At 37.8% G+C, this 10,000-nt stretch overlaps 1 protein-coding gene across 2 annotated transcripts in view; it reads right to left on the minus strand.

Moving 5' to 3' along the window:
- Positions 1 to 10,000, minus strand: part of LOC144974761 (glutamate receptor ionotropic, kainate 1-like) — a 79,572-nt gene that overhangs the window by 39,570 nt on the left and 30,002 nt on the right. The gene's annotated exons all lie outside the window — the stretch shown is intronic.

Consider the following 10,000-nt stretch of genomic DNA (forward strand, 5'->3'; position numbering starts at 1 on the left):
GAGAGAGAGAGAGAGAGTGAGAGAGAGAGAGAGAGAGAGGGAGGAGGGAGGATAAGGGGAGGGGAGGGGAGCAAGCATCTTGGCATCCCTACACATGAATTGGCATAGAAGGATTATTAAATAGTGATGAGATATGAAGGGAACATGCACGAAAACAGAATTCATCAAAATGGGGAAAGGGAGACAGGTAATTCAAAACATTTTTTTTTTAAAAAAGGAAAGAAGTACTTGAGCGTTTATATAGCGCAATATCCACTAAACGTGCTCAAAGCGCTTTACAAGAAGTCCAAAGCCAATAGCAACATTTAATACGTAGGACGTAACATGATACCTGTTAGGCGATATTATATTTTTTTTTATTCGGACAAAGTCAACACGGATCACGCAGGTATTCATTTTACACCTGAGTACGGTGAGAGAAAGTGAGTAAAGAGCCTTTTCTAAAGGACTCAGCTATGCGCCGCTCAGAGCGGGATTCGAACCCTGGAGCTTCAGTTCCGAAGGCTAGTGTCATACTACCAGACCACATCGATAGCCACGTAAGAAAAAGAAAAAAAGAAAAGAAGAAAAATAGAAAGATTGATGAGTGTCTCCATATTGTCTAGGACTTGGTCTGGAAAGTTCTACGGGAGAAGTTTTTTGTGTGACTCAGCCCGTCATTCTAGTGTTATGTCGGTGTGAACGTGTTGAAGAAAATAGGATTCAATAGTCTGATGCCACGTCCGCCCAGCAACGAGCAGCTTGGTTCTAAACAATGAAAATCGGTACTTTTTATTATTCATGCTGGATAGAACTTTTTCACATGTCATGTGATCAGAATGTATAAAAGTCAAAACATGATCAGATTTATAATGTTTTTATTAAAACTCTGTATACACTTTTAAGCTCGTCGGAGAAGTATTTCATTAGGGCGTCAGTCATTGTTCCGATAGTTTAGAACCAGTTACTAAGTTACTATGCGTCATTACAAGGGAAGTGACTTCATGACTGTTGAAGCCTATTGAGTATTGAGTTAAAAATTACGTGTAGCCTCAGACATGAGCATGAAACTGTAATGACTCAGGTGCCGTACTCTGGAAAAGCACGTATTTAAAAATTTGGCCAGAAAACTCGTCCTTCAAATATCGATCGATTTAAATGACCCTCATCTTGGCAAAAAACTCTCAAACCAGAGACTTAATGAAGACTTCGCGAAGTCCCAGGTTTGAGAGCTTATGCCAAGATGAGAGTCATTTAAATGGATAGATATTTGAAGGACGATTTTCCTGGCCAAATTTTTAAATATGTTTTTTTTTCAGAGTATGGCAGAATATTGTGACTAAGGTCACTATCGCACTACCAAGCACCGGTGTGCACATCTTAATGAATCACCCTGTATTTTGAATATCAGTGCAACAATAGGCTTCAACAGTCGTGACGTCACTTCCCTCGTAATGACGCATAGTAACTAAGTAACTGGTTCTAAACTATCGGAACAATGGCGGGCGCCCTTATGAAATACTTTTTCCGACGAGTATAAAAGTGTATCCAGAGGAGAAAAACATTATTAATCTGATCATTATTTTCCTTTGATACATTCTGATGACTACAGTCACTGCCGCATTACTTATCACAGCAGATGTGCCCATCTTAATGACTCACCATGTATTTTGAATACCCGTGCAACAATTGGGTCATTAAGAACGTTTTTATAGGTTACAATAACACGAGTCGACGGGTAAAAACAAAACACCAAAACGTTTAACCAATTAACCGCAGTGCTGTGGAAAAACTGGTATTTAAAAAAAATTTGGCTAGAAAACTCGTCCTTCAAATATCCATCGATTTAAATGACCCTCATCTTGGCAAAAGCTCTCAAACCTGGGACTTAAGGAAAGCTTCGCGAATTCTCAGGTTTTAGAGTTTTTGCCAAGATGAGGTTCATTTAAATCGATCGATATTTGAAGGACGAGTTTTTCTGGCCAAAATCTTTAAATACGTCTTTTTCCAGAGTTAACTGTTTAGTCACGTCCAAAAATAACATGGCATGCAGAGGAAAACGTTCCAGGCACAAGTTGGCCTTCAGCAAAATAAACATTAAAAAAAAATAAAAATAGCAATGAAAATGAGCAATGCGAAACCGTTTGAAGTGACACGTGACGTGAAAAACAACAAATGCCATCGCCTCAAAGCAGTGACTGGGTAGCTGGGTCTGTTAGATCTGACGGAAAGTACTTTGCGATAAGCTGGGCTTAAAATCGTTGTCTATGACGGAAATAAATCTAACACCGGAGAGAAGAGTAAAAAAAAGAAGAGACTATAACTTGAGCATTTATAATATGGCGACTGACCCCTTCATGACCCCCTTGTCCCACCCAGCAATGATTGGGTAGCTGGGTCTATTAGATCTGGCGGAAAGTAGTTTGCGATAAACTGGCGTACTTTCCAACCAAATGGTAGCAAGCCATTTTTATTGTCTTTTTCATGTTATAGAAACTGGGATAAACTCCAGCTCCATGGGCCAAATGGATCTAAGGAACTTTTATATAGCGCAATGTCCACTGAACGTACTCAAAGAGTTTAACAGAAGATTATTGATACTGAGTAAATATTAAAGTTTTCACAATGATTCGTTTATTTCCCCAGCAGTCAATATGGAACCACACGTGACATAAAGAACGGGACATGACGCCTATTATGCGATAATACAATTTTTTTTCTTCTGACAGTAGAGACAACGCTTTTAACGAACAGGTACTCATTTTACACCTGAGTACCTTAATCCTTGTGAGGATAAATTGTTAATTTTTCAAAATATAACCATAGGGACTACGATTTTTATATGCTAAGAATTACATTTTTTTTTTACATTCTCAAGTTGGCATGTATGTTGTTTCGATATGTTCGTACAGTGTTTTCCACTGTAACTCACACTGTAACTCAAGCCAATTTCAGGCATAATCCAGTTAAGCAACTGTCTGGCAGTGAAACAAATTTTTGCTCCGTGTACAAACTAGACTAATGCAAAGAAATTATGTCAAGGTTTTTATATTTCTCCATCTCCTCTGCCTTCTCTTCCTCCTCATCCTCATCCATTGCCTCTTCTTCTTCTTCTTCTTCTTCTTCTTCTTCTTCTTCTTCTTCTTCTTCTTCTTCTTCTTCTTCTTCTTCTTCTTCTTCTTCTTCTTCTCTTTCTTCTTCTTCTTCTCTTCTTCTCTCTCTCTTCTTCTTCTTCTTCTTCTTCTTCTTCTTTCTTCTTCTTCTTCTTTTTCTTTCTCTTCTTCTCTTCTTTTCTTCTTCTTCTTTCTTCTTCTTCTTCTTCTTCTTCTTCTTCTTCTTCTTCTTCTTCTTCTTCTCTTATTGTTATTATTATTATTATTATTATTATATTATTATTATTATTATTATTATTATTATATTATTATTATTATTATTATATTATTATTATTATTATTATTATTATTATTATTATTATTCTAGGTTCCATGCCTGGTCCAGGCTTCGGATACTGCATGAATTATCTCTCTCCATTCCTCCCTGTCTCTTGCTTTTTCAAACAGCTCTTGGATTGTTAGGTTGGTGAAGCCCTTCAGTTGGTCTATGAGTGTTTTTCTTTGTCTCCCCCGGGCGCGTTTACCAGGTATTTTTCCACAACTTGCCAGGTATTCATTCTTATCTTTCCTTACTATGTGTCCGAAAAAGGATAGTTGTCGATCCACTATTAAGGGCATTAGTTTCCTTTGTTGGTATGTTTGTTTTAGCACTTCTTCATTCGTTTTGTGTGCGGTATACGATATTCTCTGCATCCTTCTCAAGCACCACATTTCAAAAGCTTCAATGTTCTTTTGTGTTTCTGCATTTGTAGTCCAGCTTTCGCATCCGTAGAACAAGATTGGCCACACGTAGCACTTCAAGACTCGGAATCTAATCCCGAACGACATCTGTTTGTTTTTCAAAATGTTTCCCAGGTCCATGAAGGCCTGTTTGGCTTGAGTTATTCTTGCTCGTATGTCTCGGTTACATCTTCCATCTGTTGTCACTATTGAACCTAGGTATTTAAAACTTTCTACGTTGGTAAGCTGCTCGCCGTGAATCGTTATATTGCAGGTGTTGTTGTTTTTGGGGTTTTTCTGTATTACCATGCATTCTGTTTTGGTGATATTCACTTCCATTCCCTTGGCTTCACTATCTACTACCACTTTGTCAACAATCTTTTGAAGTTGGATTTCTGATGTTGCAATGAGTACCGTATCGTCTGCGTATCTTATATTATTTATGTTGTGACCTCCTACTTTTATTCCCTCCATATTATTTATGCCCCTCATGATTGTTTCTTGGTATAGATTAAACAGATCTGGTGAGGCAACACACCCTTGACGGACTCCTTTCTTAATAGGAATGGAATTTCCTGTAGAGTTTCCGATTTTGATAGATGCCTGCTGGGTGTAGTATAATGTTTGCATGAGTCTGAGGTCTTTCTCATCAGCGCCAATGGAGTGCAGTTGTTTTAGTATTTCTTCGTGGCGTACTCTATCAAAAGCTTTTTTGTAGTCGACAAAACAGAGGTATAGTGGGGTCTGAACCTGTATAGCTCTTTCACTTAAAACACGGAGGAGGTATATTGCATTCCTTGTCCCTCTGTCAGGTTGAATCCATATTGTTCTTCTGCGATTTCGGGGTTAATCTTATTCCTTAGCCTGTTGATAATTATACGCAACAGTATTTTGTTGATGTGACTTATTAAACTTATAGTTCTAAAATTTTCGCATCTGACTGCACCTGCTTTCTTTGGTATTGCTATGAAAATAGAGTTACAGAGATCTTCTGGAATTTTCCCAGTATTGTATATATTGTTGAATAATATGTGAAGTTCATCAATTGCTAGATCTCCTAGGCTTTTTAATACCTCTACAGATATTTCATCAGGGCCTGTTGCTTTACCATCCTTCATTCGTTCCATGGCATGTTCAATTTCACTTTTGGTGATGTTTGGTCCGCTTAATGGTTCTTTGAATTTCAGTGGTGGTTCATTTCTATTTGGATCATTGTACAGTTCGCCTATGTATTCTACCCATCGGCTTTCTATATGTTGTTCTTCAAATAGCAGTTCCCCTTGTTTGTTTTGGATACAACTTCCTGCTGCTTTGCTTTTCCTTTTCCCTGACAGTTCTGTTATTCTTTGGTGAGCTTGTTGGGGGTTGGGTTTGTATTCTCTTTCGATTTCGCAGCATTTCCAGTCTAGATAGTTCTCGTGTGCCTCGATGCATTTGGATTTAATGTGGTTGTTCAATGTTTGGTATTCTGCAGACCCTCTGTTGCATTTTCGTCTTTCTTCAAATAGGTTTAGAATTTCATTTGTCATCCATTCCTTTTTGCTGTTTGTTTGAGCTATTGGTAAATGCTTTTCTGTAGTTGCTTTGACACACTTTTGGAATATATCAAATTGTTTTTCACATTTTTCGTTATCAGGTTCACTTTGACTTTGTATCATGAGTGCATTTTCAAATTCTTCTCTCATTTTTGTTTGTATGCCATTGTCTTTGCATAACCTGTAATCCCTCTTTATTCTACCAGCTGTTCTCTGAATAGCTTTAAACTTTATCCTTACTGTACAAACAACTGGGACATGGTCACTGTCTACATCGGCGCCTGGGTAGGTTTTGCAATTTAATATGCCATTTCTGAATCTTGATGATACTGCTATAAAGTCTATCTGGTTCCTTGCTCTGTCCCCTGGTGATTGCCATGTCCAGGTTCTTCTTGGGTGTTGTTGAAACCAGGTGTTTGAAATCATTAATTTATTTGTTCTACACCAATCTGCCCAGATGTTTCCTCGTTCATTTCTGTCTCCGAGTCCATGTGGTCCGATTATGTCACCATCTCTGCCTCTGCCAATCTTAGCATTTAGGTCCCCCATTACCATAAGGACTTCTTGTGATTTACACATTCGTTTTGCTTTGTCTAGTGAATGGTAAAACTCTGTCATATCTGCATCTGTCGCCTCTTCTGTTGGTGCATAAACTTGAATAATATTGGTGTCAACTACAGGTCCTCTTAGCTTAACCAGCAAAACTCTGTCTGAGATTGCTACGTGCCCTTTGTAAAATTTGGTTGATTTTTGGTCTAAGATCATCCCTACTCCTTTTTGGAAAGAGGTTCCACCACTCCATATGATCTTATATGTCATGTTGTTTTCTTGTTTTGACATGGTTCCCTGCTCTTTCCATCTCATCTCTGCCAGGCCAAGAATATTTATTTGGAGCCGTTTCATTTCTTTTAGAATGTTGTTTAGTTTTCCTTTTTGGGCACAGGTCCTGACATTCCATGTCCCAATTTTGGTTTTGTCACATTTGTTAAATTTATTTCGCCTAGTAACTGGCTGACGGTTCGGTGTGACCTGACGAACATCACGCTCCCAACCGAGCGAGGCAGCAGTCTTCCGTGAAAACATGCTCCCCTTTACGCTGTCACCGTTTAACTTTTTGGACTTATTCATGCAGTTAACTCGGCAAAGTTACAAGAATGGTTTGCCATTGCCTATTCTTGTCGCCCTCTGCAGTTGGCCAGCTTGACCTGTTACCGTTCGACACCACGAGGAGGTTGCAGTAGGGCTTGATGATGATCTATCTTTGCAGACTTGGCATCATCCATTTGTCGAACATTATTATTATTATTATTATTATTATTATTATTATTATTATTATTATTATTATTATTATTATTATTATTATTATTATTATTATTATTGTTATTCTTCTTTTCTTCTTCTTCTTCTTCTTTTTCTTCTTCTTCTTCTTCTTCTTCTTCTTCTTCTTCTTCTTCTTCTTCTTCTTCTTTTCTTATTATTATTATTATTATTATTATTATTATTATTTATTATTGTTGTTATTCTTTTCTTCTTCTTCTTCTTCTTCTTTTCTTCTTCTTCTTCTTCTTCTTCTTCTTCTTCTTCTTCTTCTTCTTCTTCTTCTTCTTCTTCTTCTTCTTCTTCTTCTTCTTCTTCTTCTTCTTCTTCTTCTCTTCTTCTTTCTTCTTTTCTTTTCTTCTTTTCTTCTCTCTTCTTTTCTTTCTTCATTATTATTATTATTATTATTATCATTTTTCTTCTTTTCCTGCTCCTCCTCCTCATCCTCCATTTCTTCTTCTGCATTCGGCTGTAGTGTTTTACTCATCCTATTTATTTATAAAGGGTAAACCCGAAACGTCCACATTATCTATTTTCGTTTATTAAATTTAAGCTTACATTCAATTTCACATTGTTATTTATTAATGTAACTGTTGGCAAAGCTTTAGGGAGCCGTTGTAAAGACGTTTGAACATGTAATAGGTGAATATTGTACACTATACACATGCTCAAATGCACACGTTTTTTTCTTCTTTCTATTCCCCATTATCACCATTCGCCTTCACCACCACCAAGAACTCCTCCTCCTCCTCCTCCTCCTCCTCTTCTTCTTTTCCCTTACTTCCTTTCTTTTCGTCTCTATCAATTAACCAATCTATCTCTATTAATAACTTTGTACCTGTCTAGCTGTTGTTTTTAACTGTCTTTCATACGTTTTATAACTTGTAGATATAGCTTTGCGATTTTTTGTCTACCTGTCTAAATTCTTGTCTATGTACCATGTATCTCCTCGATCTCTTATACACAAAAGTATGCGCGCGCGCACACACACACACACACACACAAATACATACATACACACACACAGACATATACAACACCCCCACACACCCATACAAACACAAACACACAGAGACTCAAACACATTTACACACTTAGTATCTATCTGCCAATCAATCTATTTAATTTATCAGTTCTGTTCCATTTGTCTCCCTTAAAAAGTGTTATTTACTTTTATTTATCTACTCTCCAATATCTAGTTAGCATTCTTCGTCTCTTGTAAAGCGCCTTGAGCACATTTAGTGTATATTGCGCTATATACATGCTCTGTCAGCTCCATCCCCGGTATTACAATTTTTATTAAACATCGACAACGCTTTTAACACTCAGGTAATCAATTTACTCCTGGATATGATGAGAGAGAATGTGAGTAACGAGCATCTTCCATGCCTTTGTGCGGCTATGTGGTCTAGTGATGAGTGATGTGACACTCGCTTTCGGATCGGAAGGTCCTGGGTTCGAGTCTCGCTCGGCACATAGTTCAGTCCTTGGAAGAGGCTCTTTACTCACATTCTCTCACGTTACTCAGGAGTAGAATGAGTACCTGGCTTTAACAGCGTTGTCTCTGTCCGAACAAAAAATATAATATCGCCTAACTGGAGTCATGTCCCGACCTACATGTTAAGTGTTGCTATTGGCCAGGGACCCCTTGTAATGCGCTATGAGCACGTTTAGTGGTTATTGCGCTATATATGAGCTCAAATTTAAATTTAAAGTTTTGGGGCAGTGTTAGGCTATCAACATAAGAAGGATAGGCTCGAACCCAGAGCCTAGAGGTCCCAAGCCGGCTTCAACACCATCTGACCACAATGCATCACAGCTGTTTCCAGTCGTTTCCCCTACACTGATTGTTTTACATGCCACGTCTATCCCGCTACGTCTGTTGAAGGTCATCAAAGAGTTGAGGTGAGGTCTTGAGAGATGCTGACCTTACTGCACTCAGTATTGCACCTTTTGGATTATTTGGATATTTCAAAAATCATTTCTTCTTTTTCATGTTGTTGTTGATGTTGTTGTTGTTGTTGTTGTTGTTGTTGTTGTTGTTGTTGTTGTTGTTGATTTTGTTTGTTTGTTTGTTGTTGTTGTTTGTTTTTGTTGTTCTTGTTGTTGTTGCTGCTGTTTTTGTTGTTTTTGTTACTATTGTTTTTGTTGTTGTTCTTGTTGTTACAGCTGTTGTTGTTGTTTTTGTTGCTATTGTTTTTGTTGTTGTTGTTGTTGTTGTTGTTGTTGTTACTGCTGTTGTTCTTGTTATTGCTGCTTTTGTTGTTGTTTTTGTTGTTATTGCTGTTGTTGTTATTGTTGTTGATATATTCTTCTTCTTCTTCTTCTTCTTCTTCTTCTTCTTCTTCTTCTTCTTCTTCTTCTTCTTCTTCTTCTTCTTCTTCTCCTCCTCCTTCTCCTGCTCCTCCTCCTCCTCCTCCTCCTCCTCCTCCTCCTCCTCCTCCTCTTCCTCTATCTTCTTCATTACTTTTCTGTGCCATGTTCATTTTTATATTTAATTTGGATAATTTACGACGAGTTTTTCAACCCTTTTACAAGTACGGCATTTCCTTGCCTTTCCCCCTGTGTTCAATAGTTTTTTCTTAGTATGCGTTTATCAATCACTCCATCAAAGATCCTGACACATCTCTCATATCAATACCACTGTTTTAGAGTTTATTATCATCATCTGGTGGTTCCAAATACGTTTTCACGTCAGCAGGTAATATCAAGATACAATAATATATATTTTGGTGCTGTATCGCATCCGATATGGAAAGTTTCAGAATATGGCAAGCCCCCTCCCCCCCCCCCCCCCCCCCCCCCAACAAAACAAAAACAAAAACAATAATCAAAACATAAATAATTGCATGAGTTGTCCTTGAAATTCCTCAGACGTAGCGAGGCAGGGCCTATCCGGGTTTGTGTGTAGAACGATTGGATTGATGTTATGCGCTTATGTAAAATACTCACAACATCCGCCAGCCGAATATAAACGTAGCAACAGATAAAACTAAGTGTAACCTTAAGCTATTATAATCTGGTTGATCGAACAATAAAAAAAAAACAATAACAGCTGAGTGATGTCAATTTCGTCCAATCAGTAGAACGGGAGTCTTTCGTTTAGTATTAGTATTTTCCATTTAATCTATTACAAGACCCAGCCACCCAAATTTTCAGCCAGTTCCTTGGTTCTTCTCATCAACTTTCCCGACATCGCCTTTATATCGATATTATGTATTTTTAAATAGATTATTCACACCATCAAACACTTCTTCACATCATGAACATACCCCCCGTCCCCTTAAAAAACAAAAACAAAACCCCACACAAACTCCCCCCTCCCCCCGCAAACAC

The sequence above is a fragment of the Berghia stephanieae genome, chromosome 6, assembly GCF_034508935.2.
Source record: "Berghia stephanieae isolate SIO BIC M18660-M18661 chromosome 6, UCSD_Bste_1.3, whole genome shotgun sequence".
In the NCBI taxonomy this organism is placed as follows: domain Eukaryota; kingdom Metazoa; phylum Mollusca; class Gastropoda; order Nudibranchia; family Aeolidiidae; genus Berghia; species Berghia stephanieae.